At 34.7% G+C, this 11643-nt stretch overlaps 1 long non-coding RNA gene across 1 annotated transcript; it reads left to right on the forward strand.

Annotated features, from left to right (window-relative positions):
• Nucleotides 1-3630: 3630 nt before the first annotated feature.
• Nucleotides 3631-10829, forward strand: LOC310893079. Its single transcript, XR_014578698.1, has 3 exons — nucleotides 3631-3755; nucleotides 4143-4242; nucleotides 5255-10829. It is a non-coding gene; the product is annotated as an uncharacterized lncRNA (long non-coding RNA).
• Nucleotides 10830-11643: the final 814 nt, after the last annotated feature.

The following is an 11643-nucleotide window of genomic DNA, read 5'->3' on the forward strand; positions in this document are numbered from 1 at the left end:
CTCAATGATTATACTTCCTCCATAAAAAAGATAACTAATATTAATAACATTAGCATTTCTACTAATTTTCTACTAAATATGGATGTATTTTATGCTGTAGAAAATGATGTTTATTAGTGTTTTTATTACAATTTTCTAAAATTCTTCAGCTTTACTAACACAACATAATCCTAAGTTACCTCATCTATATTGAATCTTTGTAGTTAGAAAACCTGAAAATGCCAATTCAACACTCTTTTGAGTTTCTGGCATCGACAACGTAACCAGAGCCAATTGGCACAGCTCATATTTTTGTACCTTTCTGTGCTTCAGGATAGTTTTTACGTCAACAGAAACAACATTCTTGTCCATTTTTCTTCATCTGTGTGTCAGAAACAGGTGAATATTATTTCTGTTTTCAAGAACTTTTTGTTGTTATTTGTTGTTTTGTTTGTTTTGTTCAGTTTTGACCCAAGAGCATTTCAAATGTTTGTTTTCTGTATCAGAATCAGAATAATTTTGTTCTATACTATGTCGCTGTTAACCATTTTCCATTTGACATTTCATCTTGACATCTTCTTTTTAGTTTGTTAATTTCTGAGAATAGTAGCTAGAGTTAATATTTCATGGGTTTACTTTCTAAATTATTTTCCACAATTTTTCCATGATGTCCACTCAAATTCTGTCAGCCATAATTTTGAATTTTCATGATGAAACTTCAGCCTGGTAAAGATTGTCTGATATTAAAACATTTTTGAAATCATCAATTTGTCAGGCTTCAGAGCAGTTTCTAGTTTCTGTCAGCTGTCAGAACCTATAATAATTTATGTTCATTCACCTGAACATCTTGTTATGGACTTGGCAAGCATCTTACAGTTCTAAAAGCTGTTCCACTAAGCAGTAAGTTTAATGCAATCTACTAAATAAATATAATGCAATTTTCTACTATTTATTTCTGTTCCCCTCTTGCATATAATTAATGTTTTTGCTACAAAACAAGCAACTGTACATCGTTTCACCACATTATTGACATCAAATTATTGACCACGTTATTAGCTTCAAAGACATCAAGACGAACTGAACTGAATGGAGAAGAAATATTTTTTGTCTCATTTTTTTAATTAGTTCATTTTCTTTTCTACCTTATAGGACTTTCTGTATTTTCCTTTTCTACTGTAGATCAGATGGACCTGTGGTGCCATTTTGCCTCAGTAACAAATTACACTGTTTTCATAATGACTCTTGCATTGCTTGTTTTACAAAGTACAGATGAATGTGATGGATGTCATCTTTTAAATTTCAACAAATATTTCAGACATATAGATGTATGACCCTAGATGTTATTCCCATTACAATAATCTTCAGAATAATTTACTTTAAGCAGTGAACAAGGTCTTTATTTTGAGTATCAAAGTATCATGCTGATCATAGATTCTAACCTCAAACATAAGACTCTTTCTTCAGACTTATTATTTATCACACTGTTTGTTGGTTGTAGTATTAACAAAGCAGAGTGGGATTCATATGCATAATTTGACAGCTAGATTTATGCATTTATGATACTAAAATCTCTGTTAGTATCTGTGTTAGTATCTCAGAAAAGGTTTGATCCAGTTGTCCACATATATTTCTAGAATTAACTCTGCAGTCTTGCTCTATCTACTTTATCGTGGACTTCATTTGTTACTCCTGAAGGGTGAAGGTTTCCTGTACAAATCACAAATATCACTATTTTCCCAAGACACCATCGGAAGCTGTGGCTATCTATTTAGGTGTATTGTTTAGAGGCCATATTTCCTGATATTGTCTCTTCTGTTAAGGTGAGTGGCTTCCCATTACATGTTACAAAATTATACTCAAGAATTTGGAACTTGGATTAACTATGGTTTGGTTGAACTAACTTTCCCCCCTAAAAAGTATAAAATGGAGCAGATCCTACTGGAAATTATGCCAAGGCACGTTGAAAATAAGGAGGTGACTGGAAACAGCCAACATGGCTTCATTAAGGGCAGATCATGCCTGACAAATTTGGTGGCCTTCTACAACAGGGTTACAGCATTGGTTGGTAGGGGAAGAGCAACTGGCATCATCTACCTAGAATAGCGAAAAGCATTTGACATGTTCTCCCATGATATCCTCATCTCTAAATTGGATTGACATGGATTTGACAGATGGACCACTCGATAGGTGAGGAACTGGTTGGATGGACACACTCAAAGAGTTGTAGTCAATGGCTCAATGTCCGAGTGGAGATCAGTAACAAGTGGTGTTCTTCAGGGGTCCGTATTGGGATCAGCGCTGTCTAACATCTTTGTCAGGAACATGGACAGTGGGATGGAGTGTGCCCTCAGAGAGTTTGCTGATGACACCAAGCTAAGTGGTGTGGTTGACATGCTGGAGGGAAGGGATGCCATCTAGAGGGAGTGGGAGAGGCTTGAGAGGTGGGTCTGTGTGAACCTCATGAGGTTCAACAAAGCCAAGTGCAAGGTCCTGCATCTGGGTTGGGGTAATCCCAAGCAGAAATGCAGGCTGGATGGACAATGGATTGAAAGCAGCCCTGAGGAGAAGGACTTAGGGGTGTTTTTTGGTGAGAAGCTCAAAATCAACCTGCAACGTGTGCCAACAGCCCAGAAAGCCAACCACATCCTGGGCTTCATCAAAAGATAATAGCTCCTTCTGATTGTATACTAACAACAATTTCTTCATAAGTATAGGAAGGAAATGTTATGAGAAGCTGAACTTGTAATTAACTTTTCTGTCATGTAGGCCAATATAGGTCTATAGGTCTTGGCATTGAGAGGCTATATACATATATATATATTTAATTTTTTTTTTTCTAAAGCTGCAATCTGTATCCACATAATCTCTGTCATGAATGATTATTTTATTTAATAGGCAGTATTCCCGTATAATCTATGTGTATGTTGATCACCCTCTTTAATATTTTAATCATGAAAATACATCTTGAGCAGAATACAAGATGCTACAGAAAACTAGAATAATAAAACAATGAATAAATTTTTGTTTTTTGTACCATTGTTTACTGTACCATGAAAGCTTTTAGGCAACCTGATATTGGAAATTAATAAACATGTTTTGTTCTTGTTGTTTTTGTTGATTTTGATTTTGGTTTGGTTTGGTTTGGTTTGTTGGTGTTGCTTTGTTTAGTTCTTTGGTTTGCTTTGCTTTTTTGTTTGTTTATTTTTCTTTGTTTTGTTTTGTGTTGTTGTTATAATTCAAGGCTATTTTAGATTCAGTAAATTCTTTAAACAATACCTGAACATCTCTGAAAGGAAGAAGCAGAAGCAGAAAGAGAAGCAGAAGCAGAAGAAGAAGCAGCAGAGAAAGAAGAAGAAGCAGAAGCAGAAACAGCAGAAGAAGAAGCTACAGAGGAAGAAGAAGAAGAAGAAGAAGAAGAAGAAGAAGAAGAAGAAGAAGAAGAAGAAGAAGAAGAAGAAGAAGAAGAAGAAGAAGAAGAAGAAGAAGAAGAAGAAGAAGAAGAAGAAGAAGAAGAAGAAGAAGAAGAAGAAGAAGAAGAAGAAGAAGAAGAAGAAGAAGAAGAAGAAGAAGAAGAAGAAGAAGAAGAAGAAGAAGAAAAGAAGAAGAAGAACAAGAACAAGAAGAACAAGAACAAGAACAAGAACAAGAACAAGAAGAACAAGAAGAACAAGAAGAACAAGAAGAACAAGAAGAACAAGAACAAGAACAAGAACAAGAACAAGAACAAGAACAAGAACAAGAACGGCCAGACAACTGTCCTTTGGAAATAAGTGACAGTAAGTGTCTGCAGACTTACTGCAGAAAAGGTGGCAGAATAGAATCAGGAGGATGATGCAAGAACTGTATAAACGTTAGGGTTAGGTTACAGATCAGCAGGAGAACAAGCTAAAAACCTGCAGTACCATTGCATTGACCTAAGCCTCAGTAATTGAACTAGTTGCAGACCCTTTCTTATGCTTCTCACTACTCACTTAAACTCACTTGATAGATTAATTTTGTTTGTCTTTGTCTTCAGAATACTGGATCTTGTTTTAGACCTCAGTATCAGTAAAAGTTATAAGATTTTTCTTCTTGCTTTTTTCACCTTTTCTTATACTTACTGATATTGTGAAATATAATGAACTCCAGCTGTATTTTTAATAACATCTGTGTTCTATGTTCAGTTCTAGAGCTCTTAATGAATTCATATTCTGAGGCTACAAGGATCAGAAAGAAAAAAGAAAACTCGTGATGAGGAAAACTCATGATGATATACCAATTCAGGTCTGCCAGTTAACAGTTCTGATTGTAAACGTTTTACTTTTATCAGAAACTATATGTCTTGTCTTAGTTAACAAACAAGAAAAAAACTGCTACAATAACACAATAGCAAACCTTTTGCTGTTTAACTGACAGCTACCACAAATTTCTGTTCTGTTACTGAAAAAAATAAAATAAAAAAAAATAAAGTGAATATAAAATCTCAGGACATGCTACCAATAATTTCTACAGAAATAAAATGAAGATATTAGATAAATGAAGAATGTATATGCAATTATATACTATTCTGACACCAAACTATTTGGAATTAAAAGTAATCTTTTTAGTTTTCTGAATGTTCTTACAGTGTATTTTTAGTAGCATAATGAAAGAAAATTGTATCAGCTCTCAATGAGTAGAATAGACCAGGCAGGCTCAAGTTTGCCTCCTATCACTCAAGCCTCAGAAAGAATTAGGGAACACATATAGATGTTGAAAGCATTTTCTTAAAATAAAGAATGTTCAGCTTCATGTGCAATGACCAGTGTCCTCCCCCCGCCCCCCCCCCCCCAAAAAAAAAAAAAAGAAAAAAGAAAAGTTTGAGAGCAGATTAAACTATGGTTATGTGTCCTGTCCTAAGACGTCTCCAGTTCAAATCCAGTTTAAGAGAGGTGCTCCTCACCGATCTTTAAATCTTAGCTTTCTGTGTACATGTTATACGCCCTTTCTAGAAAACATGCTTCTAAAGCTAAGCAAACAAGGTCATTATTTCCAATGCCCTACATACTATAGACATGGACATACTGGAAAAAGCCCCAAAAAATGGCCATCAACATGACCAAGGTTCAGGAGCACCTCTCTTAAAAGGAGTGTCTGAGAGAGTTGGGAATATTCAGCCTGGAGAAGAGGAGTCTCGGGGGATCTTATCAATGTGTACCTGAATAATTACCTGAATGTGGTTAATAATTACCTGAATATGTACATGAAAATACCTGAAGAGAGGATGCAAATGAAAATGGAACCATGCTCTTTCCAGTGGTACCTAGTGCCAGGACAAGAGGCAATAAGCGCAAAATGGAACACAGGAGGTTCTGTCTAGACATCACTTCCTTCCTTACTGTGCATGTGACTGAGAAGTTGTACAGCTTGCCCATAGGGATTGTGGAGTCTCATTCCTTGGGGATCTTCAAAAGACACATGGACACAGTCCTGGACAACCTGCTTTCGGTGTCCCTGCTCAAGCAGGGGTGTTGGACCAGGTAACCTCCAGAGCGCTCTTCTAACTTTAACCATTCTGTGATTCTGTGATAGCAGATACTGTCAATGCTAGTGTCCTTATTTTCAGGTATTGATTGAAAACAACAGGAGATACAGAATGTTAAACGACTAACCATGGCATGCTTTAAAAACAAGAATAGCATTCTAAATGATGCAGTGTAATTTCTGGATCACAGATGTCAGATGCTTTCCTTGTGAACTTCCTTCCTGTGCAGACAGACAGCAACAGTTTTATGAAATGTGTAAAACCTCTCTAAGTCCTCAGAAAACAGTTAAACAAATGTAGGTGTTGTCTAATCTCTGTACTGGACCTTTGTGTGGGAAAGAGTTCCACCACAGAGAGGGAAGTACTGGCTGATAGGTGTTACATGCCCCATGCTACAGCAGGATCGCAGAATTACATTGTAATAATTTGGATGTGAGGTCATGAAACTACAAATGACTGACTGGAAAAATTTTCTTCTTGATAAAATCATGTGGAGAGGAAGAAAGAAAGAAAATCTATTTCTGTTGCAGCATAGACATCCAGTAAAATAAAATAAAATAAAATAATGAAAACATAAACAAACAAAAACCAGTGAACTCAAAAAGTACGTAAATTACAGAATAAAAACATGATTAAAACAAGTGCCAGGCAAATCTGCACGCACAGGAAGGATATTTTTGAGTTATAATTGTGATTATTTACAATTTATCATTACTCACAGTGTTTCTTCAGTTTTTTGTTTTCTTTTCCACCCCTTCTACTCCCTCAAGCAGAATCCTGACATATATTTTAACAGACATCTTAACATCCAGATTTCACAGTCACCTGCAGCTTTCCAGGAATCTCAAGCCATACACCAAACATAATTCACTTTTCTTATATTCACATAAACAATTTTCCCTTCTTTTTCTATTCTTCCTCTTCCAGAAGTCTGTAGAAGCTTCACTAGGTATACATATTAGCCTTTATTAAATATAACAGATTAAATTATTAAAAGTTTACTAAATTTCTTTATACCTATCCAATAGCAATTTATGAGTTTTATTTCTTACTTTGTACTATCCTGCAATTACCTGGTATCACATCCACAGACATATGCGGGTAAAATTTCACATCTAACTATTTAACTTTGAGAGGTTTACTTTCTCAATAGTGACCTGAAATTTCAAGTCTGAACCATCTTCCTTTGTAAGTATGTAACAGTGTAAGTTGCTTCAGAACACAAAACAAAGCAAAAGAAAAAAAAATTCAAAACAATAGTTACTTGGTGAAGCTCTCCCATTTAATTCTCATATCTTTTTTGGTGGCATTAATGTGAACATTAATGCCCTGTCATCACAAAGACTGGGAGTGCACAAGAAGTTTGCAGGGGATGTGGCCAGGACAGCTGACCCAAACTGACCAAAGAAATATTCTATAACGTATTATGTCATGCTCAGCAATAAAAGATGAGATAAAGAAAGGAAAGGAAGAGTAACATTTGGAGTGATGTCATTTGTCTTCCCAAGAAACTGTTATGCGTGGTGAGCCCTGCTTTTCTCAAACACCTGCCCTGCAGATGGGAATTGCTGGTCACCAGAGAGAAGAGATCGGTGCCTACACCTCCACTCACCTTCATGATGAAACTGTAGGCCATAATAAGGTCTCTCCTCAGCATACTCTTCTCCAGGCTGAACAATCCAAATGACTTCAACCACTCCTCATATGTCTTCCCCTCTAGACCCTTTATCATTTTTGCTGCCCTCCTTTGGATACTGTCTAATGGTTTTATGTCCTTCTTACATTGTGGCACCCAAAACTGCACCCAGCACTCAAGGTGAGGCTGCACCAGAGCAGAGTAGAGCAGGACAACCACTTCCCTCAACAGGGTAGCAGTGTTGTGCCTGATGCATCCCAGGGCATGGTTGGCCTTTTTGGCCAGGCCACACTGTTGACTCATACTTAACATGCCATTGACCAAAGCTTCCAGGTTCCTTTCTGTAGGGCTGTTCTCCAGACTTTCGTCCCCCAGTCTGTACACAGAGCCAGGGCTGCCCCTTCCCAAGTGCAGAATTTGGCACTTGCTCTTGTTAAACTGAATGTGGTTGTTTATTGCCCAACTCTCTTGTCTGTCTAGATCTTTCTGCAAAGTGTCTCCGCCCTCGAGGGAATCAACAGCTCCTCCTAATTCAGTATCATTTACAAATATGCTTATTGTTCGAGTCCTGCATTCAAGTCATTTATTGAAACATTAAAGAGAACTGAACATAAAATGGAGCCCTAGGGAACCCCACTTAATAAGTGGTTCTCTGCATTCAGACTGCTTTTTTCAACTGTTGATTTTGTATTGGAAGTGTTCTAAATATAAGCCAATAGCTTTCACAAAATTGAGATTGTTGAAAAAAAAAAGTTAAATTTAAACAAAGACTTATTTATATAAATGGGGAGAAAATCATGATTGTGTTTATACTAAAAATCTGATTTGGAAGTATACTTCAGAAAAGTGATATATATACTATATGACAGGTTAAACAGCTTAAATATTACATTTTATATTTCACTAACAAAATATCAGATCAGAATGTCTACCAGCTATTTATATACAGGTGATTACAGACTTATGGAATTAAATAAAAAAATCTAGCAACTCATTCTAATTTTATTTTCTCCCCTATAGTAATTACTGATATATATTTTTGTTTAGAAAAAAAAAAAAAACAGCTCTCAGATATGCTGATGTAAAACATGATGTAAGTGTATGCTACTGTTCAATTGATGAGTTTTATAAATGTTTTAGTCATGCAAACATAACAACGAAAACAGTCATTTTACAGAAAAAAATATCTCGGGCCTACAGGTAAATCTGAAGTATGGTCTGGTGACTCAGCCCTCTGATAAAAAAAAAAAAAAAAGTGAGCCTTATATAGTCCACTTTAAAAAAAAAAAAAAGACATTTTAGTTCTTATATGAACACTTATGAGCACATTAGAAATTATTATTGAAAATTTATATAAATGCAAATAAAAGCCTAAACAATATGAGATCAGAACTTGTAAACGTTTTACTTTTAACTTAGTATCTGTCACCCCATGGCTGCATTTCTGTATTACTCACAGGATAAGATCAAAAAAAAAAAAAAAAAAAAAAGGCCATGGTGGACATTGATTATTTAAACTTATTACAAAATAGTAATTTAAGCAGTAGTATTATGTCTTCACTTTGAATCCTAACACAAAAGATACAGCTTAGTAACTGAATTCTAATTTTGTGGATTTATTTTATTTTACTTGGAAGAGGCTCAATGATAATTTCTATATTTAGTATTTAATATTTTTGAATAACTTGAATTGCTTAAGTCTGGCTATCAGGAAAAAAATGGGGAAAGGTGAAGTGTGAAAAATTGCCGTCTTTCACATCTTTAAAATGTTGGCTTTGTTGCCTGGCATAATTAAGTCAACAGTCTGCTGGTCTGCTTCCAGGCACCTTGACAACTGTTCTCTCACTGCCACCAGTAAATTAATAAAACTGTATTTTTCCCAAGGGACACTGTATGCAGAATGAGAATTTTCTGATCCCTTGGCCTGCTATTGGTGAAGTGGTGATGGGCAGTAATGCTCAGTAGGTAGGAGCTGTCAGGTCACTTGCTGTCTTATAGTTGGACCACTCACACTATTACACTTAGATACAATAACGATTATACTGCTTATATTGAGGAGTTTATTGTAGCCCGACTGTTAATATTGTCTCTAAGGTAATAAACATCAGCTGTGGAGTGATTTATTTATATAATTTTTTTCCCCACTAAAGGAGAGGAGAGCCTGTTTAGGCATTTGCAAGTTGCTGGGAGTATTAGAGCTGCTTGATATTTAGCAGGTTTTACTACAATGCCAGAAGATCTAATGAAATTCTTTAGTTTATTTTTTTGGCTCATGCACTTTTTCATCCCTGGAGCTCTTTTTTTTTTTTTTTTTTTTTTTTGTCAACTTTGGGTTTAAATGAAACCAAGTACAACTTATTGAACTCAAAGTCATACAAACTTTGAGTCATTTGTCATCAATTCACTGGAAAATTGTTTAACTTTCTTAGAAATGCAGCATGAGTCCTGGCTTCACCCTGCACTAGGAAAATAACCTGTAACTAAAGTAACTAGGGTCAGGATTAGTACTTTTATTGTACAAACTTTCCTTGCACTAAAGTAAACAAATCTTTACCAGGGATGGAGAAATGAGAAGATGAAAACTGTCTAACTAGAAAGAAATTTGGCAGACAAATTATAGGGAGGCCATATTTTACTGGAAGTGGAGTACTACTCTAGATAGAAGCCTTCATCCTCCTCCTTGTGGCAGAACACGAGAAACTGAAGAACTTTTTATTTGGAGAATGACAAATGTTGAAAACTGATTTCTTAAGTTTCTTGATCCATGCAGGAATGTCATTCTCATATAAGAATAAACCTATTTATCAGGTTAAACCATTGACTATTTTTGTTACAAATTTACATTTTAAAAGTAAAGAATATGTATTTGAAAAAATAGCGTAGACTAATAGCAGGCTAATTATTTTTTATGCACTGACAATCAGGTCAGTGCTAGGGTTATGAGAGGAACAGCAAAAAGCAAGACAAGGCAAGGAAATGAAACAAAAGGAAAAGAGATATTTGAAAATGCATTTAGATTGTATTTCTTGAATGAAACTATTAGCAGTGAATGTTAGCAATGTCAGATGTTCATTATTGTTTGTACAGGACTCCAGTCATCACCTAGAGCACCACTAATGACAGCAAAAAATGCTGGTAAAATGTTGAAATTATGAAGAAAATGTATCCATACAAGAAAATCAGGAAATAAAAAAAAAAAAAAAAAAACAAAAAAAAAACAGAATGACATATATATCACTTAAGATTTTTAAAAAGATTTTTAAATATTTTTAATTGAAGCACAATTTCCATTATTTACTTATTTGCTTATTTGTTATTTTTTATTCTCCAAGAATAATAACTACCCACAAGAATATCTGATTAAGGAAGCAAAATATGATATATTTTACCAAAGCAGAATTTGACACATATATACACCTATACAGCAACAAAAGTATCAACACATAGAAAAAAATGGTCAAATCCTCACATAAATTTGGACTTTTGTTTAATTATTTTCTGTCACTATATGTACATATGATGTTCTGTCATATAAGCCAATGTAATCAAATATTTAATTTTTCCATTCAAATGTATTAATCTTTGAGCTCTATTTGTCAGAATTACTAGTTAAGAAACTTATACAAATACTGTTTTTTTTTTTTTTTTATCTTATGGTGAATGAAAAAAAAAATTAATTGATTTATGTTGGTTTTCCTAAATTTGCATTAACTCCTACATTTGTAATTCTTGGCATTTACTAAATTGTAACAGAATTTCGAATCTATCAAAAGTAAGTTTTGACTGTCTATATGAAATAGACAGAAAAATAAAAGAATGAACATGGTTAACCTTCAAGAACACTCCAAAATATCTGTGGCAGCATGGTCACTGTTATCCTCAACTTCTCTAGACATTGTCTGTTAACTCTGCTCTACCTTAAAACATTGTTTTAAATCTAGTAAATACTTTCACAACAGTAAATAATCTGGGAAATATTTACTGTTCCAGATGAGAATGTGGCACTTCATCTCTTCTGCTGAGTACAAGCATGCTGACCTGTCACTCTTCTATTTATGCCTCTCCAGTGAATTTGACCAAAACAATCATTTCTAATGTGCTTTAATGTTGGCAAAAAATACTCTCTTCTTTTTTTTTTTTTTTTTTTCCTTAACAATATTCTGCAAAACCAAAGCCAAATCATAATGACAGTGCTCCTTATGAAATGGCAAGTTCGGAGTGAATCAATTCAATGTGTCTTGGATTTAGTTTATGAAAAAACAGACTAAGACCAATGAGATTCAAAAAGCCTAAGGTTCACATTTACTAAACTCCAAGTAGATTCACTTTGATCCCTTTAAGGATTTTTCTTCTAGTTTTGTTCACATAAAGCCAAGAAAAAAAAGGTAATTCTGCTTCCTTGACTACTCTCAGAAAACTCAGCTGACCCTTGCTAGTCCACTGGGGTACCAGATTTGAAAAATCTCCTTTTTCCTATCCATTCATAAATAAGACTTTTGACATACTATAGAAGTTTTCGTGCACA

This window comes from Anser anser (assembly GCF_964211835.1).
Source record: "Anser anser genome assembly, chromosome: 1".
Classification (NCBI taxonomy): domain Eukaryota; kingdom Metazoa; phylum Chordata; class Aves; order Anseriformes; family Anatidae; genus Anser; species Anser anser.